Source organism: Euprymna scolopes, chromosome 13 (genome assembly GCF_053919585.1).
Source record: "Euprymna scolopes isolate OS-2025 chromosome 13, ASM5391958v1, whole genome shotgun sequence".
NCBI lineage: Eukaryota > Metazoa > Mollusca > Cephalopoda > Sepiida > Sepiolidae > Euprymna > Euprymna scolopes.
In genome coordinates this window covers 74,453,587-74,473,506 of record NC_136494.1, presented here as the reverse complement: position 1 = coordinate 74,473,506, position 19,920 = coordinate 74,453,587, and positions in this window count along the sequence as shown.

The window sequence follows — 19,920 nt, the reverse complement described above, 5'->3', positions numbered from 1 at the left end:
TACATTCACGACATTTAGTTTCATACAAATTTAGTTCAATTAATAATTTAATGACCAGTGAACGATACCGCAATAAGTTAACTGTATTGAACATTAGACTGAGTTTTAACATCAACACTTTAATTTGAGTTGTCTCCCCTACGCGTTTTTATTACTCGCACAATTGTATCAGTCGTCATCCAGTTAGAAAGAAAGTAAAAATTTACCCTAACCCCATTCTTAGACGGCAATATTCACCGGTCAAGTGAGACAGATGACCACAAAGTAGGTGTTTAATTTAGTAGAACATTATAATTTAAAACTGTCCCAGGCGATAAAAGTTATAAAAACGTTTTAATTTGTTTAATTTTAATCTGAAAACAAAACAAAATAAAATAAAACAACAAAGTGTTTTCTGTTGAATTTTCATCTTAAAAATTCTAAATTATTTTAATCAATTTTTTTCAGCTTTAAGAGATTAAAAAAAAGAATTTCCTAACCTAAACAATTGTTTTACATTCTTTATTGGTTTTATCGTTGAATTTCCACAAGGTTTTCTAGTTGTTGTTTGTGTTTTTTTATGATTATGATTATTATTATTATTATTATTATTATTATTATTATTATTATTATTATTATTATCATTATTATTATTGTTTTTTTGTGTTTTTTTTTTGTAATTGCGATTAAATTTTGTTTAAGTTGTTGATCGATGGTATAATTTAAGAAGTTGTTATTAATAAGGGGCTGTTTTATGCCAGAGAGTTCCTTATAAAATATTTTATTAGTAGGTGAATTGCGTTTGGTTCGGTAGATATAATTTTCCACAACGGCTATTTTATACCTATAAGGGTATCCACTTTTTAAATTGAGAAGGCATGAGTATTTACTGGCAGGTTTTTTGTATGGCCAGGTAATAAATCTATCGATGTTGGCTCTAATTTCTTTATCCAGGAAAGGAATCCTGTTATTTATATTTATTTCATACATACACTTTAGTAACGAATTATTTTTAAGTGCGGTTTTGATTTTTGTTAGTTAATCCAAATTTTCAATGGTTTAAGAAAAATATTAAAGATTTTAGTTTCCAGATTGAAACTCCGACAACCTGGATATATAAAGTGCCATTGGAATCATGGGAAGGAAGGTAATTAGTGTAGGAGATTAATAAATTTCTTAGTGCGTTAGGGTTTAATTTAAGTGCAGTGGAGTAGGGTTATTCTGTACATTATTTATTATTATCTTTATAGTTTCATGAAAAGGGACGTTTGTAAAAATAAACATTTACGTAATAATTTTTCCAAATGTTTTGTTCACAATTTGGGAAAGTTATGTTGAAACTATAATTCTAAAATGATTCTATTCTCAAAACTTGGTTTAGAGGGAAATGTATTCGTTGGCTAAATTTTCAAATCATTGATATTATTTTTTGGTCACTTTATGTATCAATCATTTACATTGAATCACAGTTATTACTCCCGTCCTCAGGGACACAGTAAATTTTGACACATTATGTTTGTATGGAGTCTAATAATACTTTCCACGTCTCTATAACCAATTATGCAAAATCCTACATAAGTGGCGAGTGAAACTGCGTGAACGAGGAAATCTTACGGACTAACGCATTTTTTTTTCTTTGGTATTAAATGTTGGTATCATCAGAAATCTAAATTTTTAAAAGGAAGAGGGAGATTGAAAATGGACAGAATTAAAGGCAAATATTTTAAAAGAACTCAGATGATATCTACTGTTTAAACTGTTGTTACTTATTTTAATTTTCACCGAGTGACCTCATTGGGCCTGATGCAATATAAACTTAAAAGCAACTAATGTAATCTAATAAAATCATGAGAAATATTTTATTTGAAATAGAAGTGCAAACGCATGTTTCTCTTTCTCTCTTTCTCGCTCTCTCTCTCTCTCTCTCTCTCTCTCTATATATATATATATATATATATATATATATATATATATATATATATATATATATATATGTGTGTGTGTGTGTGTGGGGGGGTGCATATAGTATATGTGTATAATTATCATAACGATAGATTTATTTTAGTCGTTCCCCATTTTTGTCGGCAGTTTGATTTGAATTTGTTTCCTTATACAAAAGAACCCTCGATTCGACTTTGAAAAGTGAGGGCGAAACCCGGTCGGCTTACTCTACCCCTTTGTTTATTTAATTTTTTTTTGAAATTCGTTGAATGTTTTTCCTCCATCTTTCTTTGTCCCTGGATACAAAAAAACTCAGTCTTCCCTTCTTAGCATCTATAATATATATGAGTGTGCATATGTACATATATGCACGCGTACGAACTAGTTTTCCGTGTATATATATATATATATATATATATATATATATATATATATATATTTGGTAAAACTGGTAATTAGTAAAAACCTGAAGAGAGTGCTCAATACTATTGCAGAGCAAATATGTGCTTTATTTTTTTATTACCGTTTTATCCGTTTGGTTGCATATGTTTCGGATGTTGGGCCATATTTATGATCCAACAGCCTCGTCAGACCTTACAGAAATGGTTGTTAGTTTTTGCAAGAAGTGTTTTAGAAGAAATACAAGAAAAAAAGAAAAGGAAGTGGGATAGGAGATAATAAGGGGGAGGGAGACGTGTACCGACAATATTTCAGTTTTGAAGGTTAAAATACATTAGATTGTATTGTGCGTGGGGGGTAGCAGATTCAGGTATGCGTGGGTGGATATATATGGATATAGGGAGGGGGAGGGGGAGAGAGGATGGTAAAGAAAAAAGAGAGGGGGATAAGGAGAGGAGGGTGGAGGAGTTTCAAATTTTAGGTTTTAAATTTTGACTGCTTTTAGCTTGTTCAGCCAGGTATATGAAGTAGATGAAAGAGAGAGAAAGAGAGAGAGAAAGAGAAAGAGAGGGAGAGAGAGAAAGGGGTTTTGTAGGTGTCATGTGTTTGACAAGTACAAGGTTCCATTCAAAATTTTCGTAGTCGCTATAAGTCGACTTGTTCATTTCAGTTGACAATGAGTTGTTTTTAGATAGTTAAGGATTAATATATACGCTAACGCACGCGCATATACGCATACATACCCATACATATGTACATTTCTACACATCCATATACAAACATATACGCACATAGACATATATATAAACAATGTATATGCAGACATATACACACACACAACTTGTATACACATATACATACTCACATATATATAGACACATAAACATATAAATCTGTTGCATTTTATGTCATAGATCATCTAATTTGTTAAGAAAAAGAAGTGAATTCTTTCATATATTTGTGATAATCAATAATTATTATTTTTAAATACATTATTTTTCTTCACAAACTAATTCTGTGTGAATTATTAAATATGTGTTTTTATTTTGTTGGGTAAGAAAAAACATATGTTCTTGTTTCATATTTGTCTATTTTGCCATTCTCTTTTAATTTCTAATTTCCTTTGTTTAATTTCTTACAATAACATAAAATACTTTCGCAAAGAAAAGCCTCAAAGACCTAAGCGATATCAAAAACGCTTTCAGAGATATCATCGCTATAAGACCGCAAGATTTTTACATTACTGGCATAAATACACTTGTTTTGGGTTGGCGACATTGTGTTGATTCCTATAAGGCTTACTTCGATGAATAACTTTTGGTTTGGGCCGATATATCTTTATTTGAATTTAGAAGTAAAAACCGCGAAAACTTTCTTGTCAACCCGATAGGAAGAAAAGGCAATTTTCAACTTGGCAATGTGGATAAAACTGCTGGAATAAAATGTAAAATTTAATTGTGTTAGAAAAAACGCCTGTTCATTAATCCACTATTGCTACATTCTATAACCAAAATAGCATTTTTCTACAATTGGAAAATAGCGATGAAAATGAAGAAATTTAGAGCCAGAGCAAGACATAGAGTATTTACAGCCTGATAAAAATCCTCGTTATGAAATCGAACTAATTGCGAGTGATGTTTCATTATATATATATATATATATATATATATATATATATATATATATATATATATATATATATATATATATATATATATATAGGTGCAAGTCTTACAAATGCATTCCTATTAAATCTCTATTCTACATAATGATTTAAGATTATTTCATAATATAAATCCAAAATTGACAAGGAAAGAGAAAGAACAAAAAAGATTCCCATCAAAAACATGATTAAAAAATTATAAATCTTGTCTGTATTAGTGTTGATGTGAACTATGATTAAGATACTCCATTTTCCAAGAAATTTGTGGTTTAAAAGTTAAATAAAAACTAAATGGCAAATACACCATTTGACGTTCATCAGGTAGGTGGAATGTTGTAATAAGGGGGAGTATCTCACACACAAAGTTACAGTCGAAGCAACTGGTACTGTCTGAATAAATAAAGGTATCAATATTTAGAACAGTAGAAGAGCGCAGATATGCTAAAGGATGTTCTTTTTTTAGATAACACAAACACAAATACTGGATTTAAATAAAGATCGATTACATCAGCATAATGTACATGTTCCCCATGTTCAAAGAAATATAAATGCGGTAGTGTGTACACCTCTCCTGGTCAAGAAATATTAACGCTCGTGAAAGGATACTTTTGTCAAAGGAGACATTATATTTTATACGTAATTTCTATATATAGCATTCTTCAAACCACATCTACATTGATTGAGTTACGGTCATTAGCATATCACATTAAATTAAATCTATTTAAATAATTAGCTCCATGATATTACTTATTCGACAAATTAGCTTTGTTTCAATTGTATTATTTAAAAATATAATTTAAAATTTAATTATTTAGTTTATTTTCATTTCAATTTATATTTGATTTAACTTATTTTATCTGAAATCTGAAACCGTTTCATTTTCAAACCAGAAAACCAAAGGGGAATAACTGATAGTTTATTTCTTTATTATTTTTATTTTTAATTCAGAGGTATTTTTTTTCGCTTATTCTTAATTTTTAAGTAACCTTTTTTATTTGTTATTATTGGTTTATCCATTTCTTACACTGTATTTAGTAGTTTTCTTTGGTCATTTAAACTATAAGTATGCCGATATAATTCATAAGTTGTTTTTTTTTTAAACTACTGCTTCAGAATATATCATTTTTCCTTATTTTCAATACTCAGGGGAAGGAGGTATGGGGTAAGAGAAAAATAATTAAAACTAATGTCCTCATTTACTTGTATCCCCACGAGGGCAGAGTTAATCAGATACAGGGCCAATTTTCTATGTGAGCAAAATCCATAATCCCATACATTATTTGCTCCTTTTTTTGTTTATCAAATTAAATCGGTGTTGCTCAGGATTTATTATAATAATAATACCATAGCAAGTGTGCTAATCGCCTGCGAAACAGATTTTCTTCATAATTTATTTAATATCTTAAATTAAAAATGATCACTTTTTACGACGTGACTCAGCGTCGTTTAACCCCTAAAAAAAAATCAAGACCCGCTTTTTGGGGGCCTAATACATTTAAACACTCTTTATAAATACTATGAAAGAATACATTTTGAAAAAAAGAAAATTAGTATTTTAGCGTAGGGGATCACTTTTCTATATAAATTTAACGTAAACTGAGCACCCACTTTTTGGCCACAAAGCGTTTAACGAGACATATCATCTCTAACATTTTTTCAAGTTTCGCGATCGAGAGGGGGTAAAACATGACAAACACAATTTTTTGTGGTAGTGGCAGGAATAACATTTGAAACATAAAATAACGATTAATTTAATTATTTTATTAGACCATTCTGTACTTTCACCTAACAATTTTATAAATAAAACGAACCCCAAAATATGACAAATTCAAATGGGGGGGGATTATATTATAAATATAAAATGTCGAAGAATTGCATTCATTTCTTTTTGAAATTAATTTTTGGTAGATTTTTTTTTTTTTTTTTTGCGATCGCACGGGCATTCGCTGCCATTTTTTCTTGAAACAAAAGTTGTAATGATTTATTTTGAATTATTTTTTGTTGGGGGATTCTTTCCGGTGCTCAATATCCGGAGAGTAGTTTCTTCTCTTTGTAGCCCTTCTGCGGAAATATCTGGTGGAGAGGGCGTCATGAACTTCATCTTTTTGGGGGCGATTACATTTGCATGTTTTCGTCCGTTCTTTTACTTTTGTTGTGGGAGTGTCCACTTTGCCCAGGATGAAAATGATTAGTATACAGGTGTGTTTCAAACAGAACTTCATGTCAACTCAGGCAACGCCGAGAACCCATGCTAGTGTGTGTGTATATATATATATATATATACATATCGAAAGAGAAAGATAGACATATATATGTGTGTGTGTGTGTGTGTGTGTGTGTGTGTGTGTGTGTGTGTGTATTATGCGAAGATCGTCATATAATAACTAGATCGCTCTAACAAGAACACATTTAATGAAATACATATTAAAAATGCAACAGCGTCTCTCGCGGTTAATGGAAGCCGAACGGATATGGTCCTTGCTAATGAAAGCAGAGATGGCTTCCGCCGCCGGGTTTAGATCTATCGACTGATGATAATCATGACACCCTGATCTGAAGATTCCCAAAAGCATGAAACACTAGTGTGTGTGGGTATTTAATAATTATTATAGTAAATATATGTGTAAGCCCGTTTAAGAAACTCGTTTCTTATCGTTGAGCAATTTCAGTTGAATTAACAGTCGGACAATTTAGCTCTCATGCGGAGATCGTCATATAATGATTAGATCACACTGACTGACGTTAAAAACATTTAATGAAATACCTGTTTAAAATTCAACAGCGTCTCTCGCGGTTAACGGTAGCCGAATGGATATGGTCCTTGCTAATGTAACTAAGGATAGCTTCTGTCGCCGGGTTCGGATCTATCGACTGGTGTTAATCGTGACACCCTGCACTAAAGATTCCTGAAAGGATGAAACACTAGTGTCTGTACGTATTTAATAATTATTATAGTAAATATATATATATATATATATATATATATATATATATATATATATATATATATATATATATCGAAAGAGACATTGTTGGGGTGAAATATATATTGTCACCATTAACACGTGACATTTTGTGCTCCATAATTTTTCCATTACACATAGTCTTAATATACTTTTACCAGCCTCTTTTGATACCTCGGTTGTAACAGTTTGCAACGTGCTTTGTCAATCATATCTTTGGCATCACTCAGAAATCGTCTACCCCATCTTCTTACTGCGAAAACTTCAACTACGTCGCCTTCGGAAATGTTCAATAAGCATTACTTTATGTTAGTCGGTTCAAATTTTTTTCTGCAACGGGACATCTCTGCTTCTTATGCACGTCCATGGAGCGTTTTGTTATCATGCCGTCAGTGTCTTCAAAAACGAGATTAAACTTTCAGGTCATAGAGTACATAGAATCAGTCATCATCAAATGTAATTTGCAACATCTTCCGATGCATTCCACAGAATAAAAACAGGGTGCATGCCTTTTGTAACCTCATTCATATATATATATATATATATATATATATATATATATATATATATATATATATCCGACGATATGAAATAGAATGGAGGTGGAAGGACCTGAATACTCAACGTTTCACCCGATTTATGCGGGCTTTTTCAAGAGAAATAGTCATTAACGAGAGGGTCGGAAGATTTGGGGCTATATATAATGATGGGGGAGAGCAGAGTGTTTTCTTTATGTAAATTAGATGTTTATATAAATATCTACATTTTATGATTAGAGAAAATAATACATTAGAGAAATAAAAAGTAATAAAGTAAATAAATTGATAAAATGAGACGAGAAAATTAATTGGGCTAAAATATCGTAGAGATTTAAAAGATGGCGTCTGGAAATATAACCGTGATAGATTAAATAAATAAAATGAAACGAGATTACGAAGGGAGTCTTTAAAAATTAGAGACAATTGAATTAGAATAAAATAGCGTATTACCTTGAAATTTTAAAGATGGCGTCTCACACTACGCTAGTTTACTTTAATTTATTATTTTCACTAATCATAAAATGTATATATGTACATAGATATCTAATTTTCATAAGGAAAACATGCTGCTCTTCCCCCATCATTATATATATATATATATATATATATATATATCTCCAAGTCTTCCGAGAATCTCGTCAATAAAAAAAAACCCGCATTAATCGGGCGGACGTTTAGTATTCAGGTCTTTCCACTTCTATTCTATTCTCTCTCTCTCTCTCTCTCTCTCTCTATATATATATATATATATATATATATATATATATATATATATATATATATATATAGTAATATGAGCAAAATTCGCAAGTAAAGAAAAAATTAATGAAAAAATATTTTCAAATTGGAAAGTATAGAAATATAAATATATAAATATATATTTATAGAACAACAAGCTTATCTATTCACCCTCCTCCGTTCGTCCGTTCCTCCGTTCGTCCATTCGCCTGTCCGCACTTTTCTCAATACCTACGCCTTAGAATACTTTTGATATTTTGCACAAGCATTAAACCTGATATGAGTAAAAAAGTAACGGAACGGATTTTCCGGGGAAACTCCAGTTGTTCCCCTTGGGGAGCCTATCGAATAAAAATGGCTAAAATCGAGACTTCTGTGCCTATTAAAAAATGATTCCTTGGATTTTTAAAAAACTAATATGGATAATTGCAATCACACTTATTAGATTTTGCTGAGTATGCCTTTCTATTTTTCCGATAAACTTTTAGTTTTCTTGCAACTTTCTTTCTCGATTGTCTTCAAAAATTGAGTTAATCAGCAAAAAGTAGATATTTTATCTATACTTACCTTTTGTTAACGTTTTATTTCTCATCTGAAGAAAAGATTCGTATCGTTGAAACTCCATGGAATATGAAATCTTTTATCTTTATTTCGTATTTCGTTTTTTCGAATAAAATATTGTAAATTTATCTTTACAATACTTTGACTTTTCATACTTTACACACACACACACACACACACACACACACACACACACACACACACACACACACACACATATATATATATATATATATATATATATATATATAAGCGAGATAAGACACTGATAGAATTCAGATGAAAGCTATTTTCTGCCCACCTGCATTCATAACCCCGAATGACATTAGACTCCTTCCGATAATTGATTACCCAGGTTGTATCAACTTCTCTTTTCGTATAATTTTCTCCCTATAATTATCCACAACCACTCAAAAACTATTTTCAATAATTGTGCTGAAAAGCAAAACAGCGTTCGTTCGCAGCTGAACATTTTGCTAACTGCTTTTCATTTCCTCTCATGATATAAGCCATTGTTGATAATCCATGGATTAAGGAAATTAAAATAACCCCTTCTATATATTCCTTTTGTCAAACAATAAATTCTTAAATCGAATATATGTTTTTTTTTTTTCAGAATTTAAAATTTAACCACGAAACTTATATATATATGTGTGTGTGTGTGTGTGTGTGTGTGTGTGTGTGTGTGTTCCTTTACTTTGGTTTGTTATAACTAAGATGGCGACTTGAGAATATTTCAGCTTTGTGGCAGGAGATTTGAAGGTGTATTCTCTTATAAATTTTCATTTTTTATGCGAGTCTTTCGTGAATTTTTTTTTTTTTTTGTATTCTTTCATTGCCGTTCTCCTAATCTTTCTCGACCTCTTATTCATGTTCGTCTTACTTTGTGTTTTTACATTGTGCCATATGTTTTATTAAAATTTCAACGTCTCTGATAAAAACAGCTTAGTAAAGAAAAGACAATATTTTTCGTTACTGGATGCGATATGCGCATAAGGCGTAAAAAGATAAAAAAAATGATAGAACTTATCCAAATATAAAATATTCGATAAAATTATGCGTGTAGAGCATTTTTCGTTTGCTCAATGGAATATCATTATGTAGTATATACATATATATATATATATATATATATATATATATATATATATATATTGATAATAATATATGTGTACAGTTTTATTTATTTTCTAAGTGTATATCCATTGTCAAACCGCACTGAAGATACAGCAAGTATACGTTGCCGTCTACGAATCAAGGTGATACACTGATATATCTAATGTCAGATTGAACCCATAATATTCTCGTATTATTTTTATATCGTAGTAATATTTATTTCGAGAAAACAAACAATAAAAAAGAGCATAGTATTACTTTTATTAAAGGATGTGCATCCTTTATCTTCACAATAAATAGAGACACTTCTCTTTGAGGTTTAGTGGCTTATTGGTCAGATATATCGATTATAGTATTCACGGCGTAAATGGTTCTCCCGCTAAGTAAAAACAAAGAGATAAACAAACACAAAGTAAATAATATAGAGCATCATAAATATTAATGCTTATTCTGGATTTACATTGCCTCTTTACGAGGACAGATTTATACACAAAATCGATTTTAAGCTGGTGACAATCCCCCTTGCCCAAAAGCAGCATTCTGGATTCAATAAAAAATTTTGATCGCCCGACAAAAGGAGGATGGACCTGTAAATTCACTCTTGCCCGTTCGTCTTTTCGTCCGTTCGTCTGTCTGCACTTTTCTCAATAACTACGCCTTGGAATTTTTTGAAATTTTGCGCAAACATTAAACATGATATGAGTAAAAAAAAAAGTAACAGAACTGATTTTCCGGGGAAACCCCGGTTGTTCCTCTAGGGGTGCCTTTCAGGTTAAAAATGGCTAAAATCGACACTTTTGTGCTTATTAAAATAAATTGATGCCTTAGATTTTTAAAAAAACTTTCTGAAAAGTTGTAACTAACTGATTTCTATATAATTTTGTTTGTCTATAATTCGCTATAACTCTTGGGTGTGTCTCAGGGGTTCTTTTAGGGCTAATAAAAATACTCCATTTTTGGGATTATTTTACCATATTTGTCCAAAATCTTCTGTGTATGTCTATTTAGTAGTTTTGCATGGTGTTGAACTCAAATTTAAATATGTTTAGACCTTCAGGACTTTTGGGGCTAAATGGGGGGAAAATAATGGACTTAGTCATTTTCTTTTTTGCATAATGCAGACTTCAAATTTACATATGTTATGTCCTAAAACTGCACCGTTTCTTTATGTCACCAGGATTTTACATCCTCTGGGAACATTTAGGGCTAAATGGGGGGGTGCTGAACTTAGTCATTTTTTATGCCTCATCTACTGTTTTTCTTAAATCAGTAGGATTTTTGTTTCAATTATACAGGAAATAAAGATGAATTTTTTCATGGTATCTTTTCAGTTTTGTGGGGCAATTAATAATCCTTGCAAAGGTGTTTGCGCGTGTATTTACCAAGGTAAGAACACATAATCCCTATGCGCACCGACCCTGAATCGGCATTGCTTTATTTCAGTGGAAAGGGGACTGGAAACAAGATCGGGATATACGGAGAGCAAATACAGCACCTGACATTCCTAAATGGCCACCCACTTTAATACTGACCAGGCTCAACGTAACTTAACTTCGATTATCGAACGTTAAGCAGAGTGGCAACGTAGTTATGCTGTATGTGAAGCTTAGTATCAGAAAAAAAGACATTTTTTCAGTAGTCCAAAAGGTCAAGAGCTGAGTCAAGTCAGACGAGTTCTTAGATAAATTACTATTGCCATGCCCCAGGAGGTGGCATTTAGAGCACTCTTTTTTGCATTATTAGAATGCAAAACCGGTTTCGCAATCTCGTGTGAACAAATATTTATTGCTGCACAGAGAAGCTGTCCTATAGAAGGAACTTGCTAGTCTTTCTTTACTCCATTGTTAATTCCATGGAAACTGTTCGACTGAGTACTAATTTCGGGTTCCACTTTGTAAAACATTAACCAATGAAAAGTGTTTTCTTTTTTGTATCCTGTACGTCTAGCGGAAGGTGAAGTTCCTTTCGATAAATTCTCTTTTTAAAAACATTACTTTTCTAGTAGACATTACCAAGGAACCGAGTCCATGCAGACTGCAACATAGGCGCCTTTAAATCATAACGTGTCACGATTAGTAAACAAACGTTATTAATCTGATCCATTTATATTGAACTTATAATATGCTTCATCATTCAACTGACAATCAACCAATCTTATTAACCTTTATGCTCAAGCTTGTTTTGCTCTTGATCAATGGTGACTCATTATTAAAAAAAAAATAACAATATAATATTTATGCGTGTAAGCGCGATCGACACAACATTAATTTTTTGGCGCAAAATTAAAAAGAAGTAAATCATTCAAACTTGAACGGTGAATTAATATAAATGCAAATAGGAACAAATGAAATGTGTTCGCATTATCTGAATTACTTAGCCTACTGTACACATCCTGTTTGCTATTTTGACGACGTTTCTGTCGATGTGACATCCGACCTTCCTCGGGTACCTCTTTTCGAATATTTATAAAAATTTATGTTGCACTTCGAAAACCTACACGAAATATTGAACAGCACTTTTTATTTTGCTGCAAAAATGATAACAAAGAAGCGCGTGGTAGTTCAAATCAGCCAAATAATATAAATGATCAATCCTTATAAAAATTTCCAAACGATGAAATTAGATCATTAAATTTGACCCTAAACTAGCATTTTCTCAACGTACGCTTTAGGGAAATATGATAATTATCACTCTAAAGTAGTCAAATGTGCTCACTTTTGAATAGGTGCTAGAGATGTTCGCGTGGTGACATAGGGCGGGTTAAAGTAAAATAATTAAAAAAACATACTAAAAAGACGGTCTGTAAAAACTCTAACCATTTGAGGCCCTTAACGCTGCTTTGCAAACTTTAGGTTCGGTGGGGATAGAGTGTAAAAATATTGAGACAGACAGACACATATCCTTTTATATATTAGGTTTATGTATATATTTATTTTGTTACGATTGTTACTTCTCCATAGATGTGTGTGTTCAGGTTGATTTAGTGCACCAATATGCACGTTGGTAGTTCTTTAACACAGCCAAATGTTGCGTAATCGTTCATAGATGTAGTAGCGGAACTTTGTAGAAAGACTAGTAATTTTTTTTCAATTTTTCTTATCAGTTTGTTAAGCTGGGGTGGGAAATCCTACTTAGTGCAAGACATTTACTCGCTATCTTATATATTCAAATGGTTGGTTGGTTGTTTTTGTTTTACGGCATATCAACCCTTTTCGGGTTATTTAATGCCGAATCCAAAGATTTTGAAGAAATTTTTTTTTAATAGAATATATTTGTTGTTTTCACGTCGGTTTCTACTTACCCCATAGTTGGGACCCTAACAGGTACTACCACTCCGGGTCAGAGTTGACCTGGGAGCAATGGTAATTAAAGGGTGGCTCCACACTCCCCAAAGCCCACAAACTGGGGCCTCACCACTGGATATAGTTTAAGGTCATATCCAGGACCCCCATTGAGGGACTTTTACCCTCTGCAGAGGGGCAGTCGGCGTATTCTAATGCCCCACCGACAGGACCGATATATTCAAATGAGAGATCTCTTTTAGATTCTGACCGGCCATTTAAGTGCAATTGTTTGAATTTCCGTTGTACTTGGTTTATCGAGTATATATGCTAGGTAGCTTAATTATTTATCATAAGTCCAGGTGCTCCTATAATTACTGGAATAATAGAGATCTTCCTAAGATTCCAGTTTCTTTGCATGTCATAAACACGACCTTGGTATTTCCTTATCCTTTCCCTACCAATTCTGCTAACTTCTATTAAGAGTGCTTTTTTCTTCTTGTTGTTGTATATCACTATCGCAGGTTTAATAAATGCATTTACAGAATGCGTAGCTGTATGAATTCCGTAATCATGCTAGCTTATGATTTATTTCCGACTTGTTTTTGTGGTACATGGTTGCATGTACTGTTGCATTCGATATCTGATTTTTTTATAGATTGTCCAGTAGAATTATTTGCACACAATTGTATCACATTGTATATTAGCTGTCCCTCTGAATAACCTTACAGCTGGGTATCAGGTGCCACACTCCCTACTTCTGCGTGGCAAAACCTGTACAAGCTGTCATTTCTAAATCGTTTTTAATGCATTAATCATCCAGCCTTGATCACGAAAAGCCATCGGAATTCTCTTTTCATCATTGTGAAGCGATACTCTTTCTAGTCAGTCTACAAAGTCTTCCTTATCGTGGCGTGGGTGAATTCACCACGAAAATATTGACCACGCCGCTGATTGGCCCATTCTTCCAGTTTTTTTACAATAGAAGTTATTGGTGTATTTTTAGACTCTTTAGAGCTATCTTCGTAGCAGACCTGTTTTCTGATGCATCATTGTATAACAGCGTTTTCAAAAATGTTGTGCGTTCTGTTTTACAGATTTCTCTTAAACAATTCATATATTCACTGCCATTCTTTTATCTCATTCCGGCATGCTGAATTAAATTGTTCTCATCTCTCAAGTTATTTGTATTTTTCCTGCTTTCCTAGGTCCTTGATATCAACATCTTCATCAAGCTGTATGCTTTTCTTCTTTCCAGCTCATATAGAACATTGGACCCATTTGTTAAAACCAAACTTCACTCCAATCTCCCTGGAGAGGGTATTGATAACCTACAAGAGTCAACTTAAGTCAGAATTTGAGCAGCATACAACTTGAGATCATCCATGCAGATTAGGTGGCTGACTTTTTGCTCGGATCTTAATGGCGTCTATTGCTTAGGATAGATTTTTACTATGTAATTTGCTTAACGGATCTATCGCAAGGCAAAAGAATAAATAAAATAGGCTATCACCTTGGAAGATTATACTTCTGATCCTGATATTAAAAAAAAAATTCGGTTCCGTCGTTTTTGTAATGGTGTGAGAAAGAGACTCGTGGCAGTTCTTCACTGAAGAAAGAAGTCAATGAAACGTTATGTACATAACATTCGAAAGGGAGCATCTGAACGAAATGGGGCAAAAGAAAAACATTGTATGCCAAGAGGTGCTGGACTGAAGAATGAAATTTAAGATTTATCTTACAATGTGTTTTTATCTGTATTAAACCATGTAGCAGAGTATTAAATCCTTCGGGGTTTATGTGTACTTATTAATTTACCTCCTTCAGGTCAGTTTTCTATTTATAATACAACAGACACTATTTTTATCGAAATATTTTTTTAAAATTCATATTGCATTTAGAAATAATATTTATTTCTCCTTTACTTGGTAATGTTGATAAAACAAAGTAAATCCAGACAAATGTTCTGTGAAACAATAATTTGTACTAGCAGAACTTGTGGAAAATCCACGGCACTTGAAATCATCATCCCATAAGCAAACAATGGAATGTCATTCAATAGAATAATCAGTACAATATTAGTTTCGATCAGACTGTGAATTAAAAAGCAGATATTTTTGGAGACAAACTGCTGGAGATTAGAAGAAATAGAACTAAAGTAAGGCATATTTTTTTATAAAGATTAGAAGAAATAGAACTATAGTAAGGCATATTTTTTATAAAGATTAGAAGAAATAGAACTATAGTAAGGCATATATTTTATAAAGATTAGAAGAAATAGAACTATAGTAAGGCATATTTTTTATAAAGATTAGAAGAAATAGAACTATAGTAAGGCATATTTTTTTATAAAGATTAGAAGAAATAGAACTATAGTAAGGCATTTTTTTATAAAGATTAGAAGAAATAGAACTATAGTAAGGCATATATTTTATAAAGATTAGAAGAAATAGAACTATAGTAAGGCATATATTTTATAAAGATTAGAAGAAATAGAACTATAGTAAGGCATATATTTTATAAAGATTAGAAGAAATAGAACTATAGTAAGGCATTTTTTTATAAAGATTTTAATTTTATAAAAATGACTTGTAAATCAGTTTATTATGACACCATCTTTCTTAATAACCTGATAATTAGGCGATAAGTAATAAGCTTTGATGGAAACATGTTGCATGTAAACTTTTGCAATTTTTTCATAGTTTTAAGAAAATGGAATAAGTAAGGAGTACGGTGGGATTTGATTTTTAAAAATTAATGTGTAGGATGTTAGCAGATAAATTGGCATTTAATTAAATGTTTTGCGTTGGGTTTAGTGTCCGTAATTATCGTATGAAAACAAAAATGAATGGCCCTCTTAGTAAAATTAAGTTATCTTTCTTAGGCCAGTGACGAATTATCTAAAAACGCCCTAATAATATTTGTTTAAAAAAATATTGTTCTGTTTTTGTTTTAATATATAAAATGAAATAGGTAAACAATCAAGTCAAATCTTAACAAGCGAGAATCGTCCATTTATGATAAGTGGATAAAGGAGTTTATTTGTTTAATTTTACATAAAAGAAAGTTTAAAATAAATAGACGTTAGCACATACATAATATTTGTAATCAAATATTTTACCTATAAATTTGACGGGTTTGTGGTAATTATTTTCATAAAAATATACGTTTGAACTGAAAGCTAAAACCGTCATATTGTTTTAATTTAATAGTTAGTTAGCAAGATTGTTTTATCCAATGAAAATGTGCTATGCGTTTTCCTCATCCAATCAGAATGTGGCTAGGGTTTTCCTAACTAGTAAGACCGATTTCTTGTTTGTGTTATTATTAATCTAATGTTAATTAGCTACGTGGAGCATTCCACTTTCCTTTTAAGAGACGTAAGGATGTTAACGGTCGGATCCAATTACCGTATTATATATATATATATATATATATATATATATATATATATATATATATATATATATATATAGATAGATAGATAGATAGATGAGGCAATTTTACTTTCAACGTCATTTGACAAAATTATACAACTTCACTAATGTGAAACTTGTGTCTGTTATTTTCTAACTCAATAGTTAATTCGGAGTCGAACATCATAGACACACACGGATCTCATTCTCGATTAAAAATACACGATTTTGCTCTCAATAATTCTTAATTGGCACACATGTCAGACATTGGAAATCGGTTTCCAATGAATATAATCGTCGCGTTTTGTATTACGTCATATCAACCCTTTTTCGTTATTCTATACATTTTGGTCAAAGATTTTTAGCTTAAAGTTCTTTATATCTTCAAATATTTATTCATATCGTTTGGTTTGGTTATTTTTAAACGTATCATTGTTTTTCAGTTCTTTAATGCTAAACGAAGTCATTTTGAAAAAACACTTTAATTCTTCGAGTTCTTTACATTTGCATATTTTATATGGTGTTTGGTAGTTCTATAGGAGGAAAAATGTTGGTTTTTATTATTTTTATTTTATTTATTTATTTATTTTTGCAGGACGGAGTTTTTGTCAAAGAAAAGAAACACTCGCTGTCTCCAGTTCGACAAAATAAATTCCCCAAACAAAACAGTTTTGAACTCTTGTACACCTAGGTTACGATGATTAAAATCAAGATATGATAACAATAAACCTTACGCCTAGAATCTTTTTTCTTTCAACATTGTTCATATTCAATTACATATGCGTGATTATAGAACCTATATAAAATTTAAAGCTTAATTTTAAGAAAACAAAATTCATGGAATCTTCTGGAATCAATGTATATTGACCATTTGTCAAATGTAAAGCGCATCTGAATATTATAATTTTAAATAGTGGAGATTGTATACGTTCTACGCTTTATCGTCTCTTAAAAATATTCTAAACAAACTGAGACTTGTGGAATGGTATTTAGTTAATGGATATTCCTCTATTGTGGACGTTTTATCAAGTGCTTTTACACACTTTACATCTATTTGCAAAAAGTTAAATGGAAACCAGATATAGCTTATATTACACACTCTTACGGTTATAAGTCGTAATAGGATTAGAGAATGTGAATACAGAAATATAAAAAAAATCGTACATATATCTAGGTAATTTATTTAAAATTATTTATCTAAATTTTATATTATATATATAATTGCATAAACTGATTCCAGATACTGATTGATTCCTTTGAAGTAACGTCATATTGGTTTTTATTCGTTATGCCCATGAGACTTTTAATCAGGATCTTAATCTCACATACTATAGAAAATTTAATTTTAAATATACAGGTACAAACACATATGTACATTTTGCTTTGTCTTCCGGTATATTTCGGAGAAGTACATATTGCTGCTTCTATGTAGCTTAATTTGCATGTATTTTTATCGCAACTATATATATATATGTGTGTGTGTGTGTGTATATATATATATATATATGTATATATATATATATAAGGCTTTGCTTTTAAAATATAATAACAAATTACAATAAAAATGCAATTACATTTCTTAGTTTTATGAAGTTTAACGTATCACAGATTAGCATTTGCGTAAACTGACTTGCCTAAAAAATTCACCATCACAAACAAGAACTGAACTCGAAAATTGTTATAAAAGAAACATTGAACTTTAAATAAACTTATTCGATAGAAACCGAGTATTAACATATGTTTTTCATGCTTCGGCGATTTAAAAACAGGGGAATTTCTGAATACTATTTTCCTCTATATAACATATGTTGAAAGAGTCTCGTTACTAATTCGCTCATATATAAATTTTAAATGTTATAGTAATAATATAAGATATATAAAGTAAATAAAAAATAATGTAATCTATATATCTATAAAAGTAAAAGTGTTTGTTTGAGTGTGGGTCTCTGTGTGCACATGTCAAGTTTTAGTCAATATATTCGAGATTCGACATAAGGAGTATTCAAATTAGGGAAAATCTTTTTAATCGGTTTTCGGCCAGAAATTTAGCTGTCACGGGCCCAAAGTGCAACGATTTGGCTTTTGAAAACTCTATCAAACTTCTCCGCCAATTTTGGGTCTAAACATTTGAAAATTTATATGTAGGTTACTTTGATATGGCTTACACTTTTAATTTGATTTGAGCCAAAACGATAAATATGAAGGGGTAAAAATTGGGATCAGACTTAGAAAAAAAATTGACCTCGGTGGTCTCTACCAAATTACTCAGCCAATTTTTGGTCTAAACATTTGGAATTTTACATAAAGTGTATTCAGACATGGGGTAAGCTTATTAATCTGTTTTTGGCCAACAATTTGGCTGCCAAGGGGCCAAGGTTCAAAAGATTTTATCTTTGTGTTCTCTAGCAAATTATTTAGCCAATTTTGGGTCTAAACATTTGACATTTTACATAAAGGGTTTTCAGACATACAGCAATCTTTTTAATCAGTTTTGGTGCAAAAATTTAGCTGTCAAGAAGTCAAAGTTAAAAGAGGTACCATTGCAATTATTGGTCTTTACATTTGAAATTTATATATATGTATATATATATATATATATATATGTGTGTGTGTGTGTGTGTGTGTGTGTGTGTGTGAACGTGTCTGTATGTCTGTGTACATTTCCCTGTGCAATAACTCTGTCAATTTTAAGTCTACAGACTCGAAATTTGATATACAGGGTACTGAGAATTCGGGAAATCTTTGGGACGGGATTTTGGCCAGAAATATTGCTGTTAAGGGGTCAAAGTTCAACGATTGTAACTTTGAGAACTCTACTAAACTCCTCGACAATTTTAGGACTAAACACTTGAAATTTTAGATATAGGTTAATTGGACATGGATCTAACTTAATAACATGATTAGATCCCCAAACAAAAAATATTTTTAAAAATTGACCTTTTTTTTTGTTCAACATACCCCTCTAAACACCCGGGCAACGCAGGGCGTAAATGCTAATATATATATATATATATATATATATATATATATATATATATATACACACACAGTACATAAGGCCCGAGAAAATCCGGGCTGAACATGTTACATAAGGGAGGGAGTAGAAACTACGATTCCACACCTGGGGGCCACACCACAATACAACATAGTATTAATTGGTGCCTTGATGACCAGTTCACTCCGCAAGAGTGATAAGTAAGAACTTCTTAACTAAAACAAAACTAAACAAAAAGAACTCTTACACAAAAAGAACTTGGTTACCACATACACAACAATAAAGAAGAAAAAACACAACGTGAATCAATCGACGAAGAGAAACGCGTA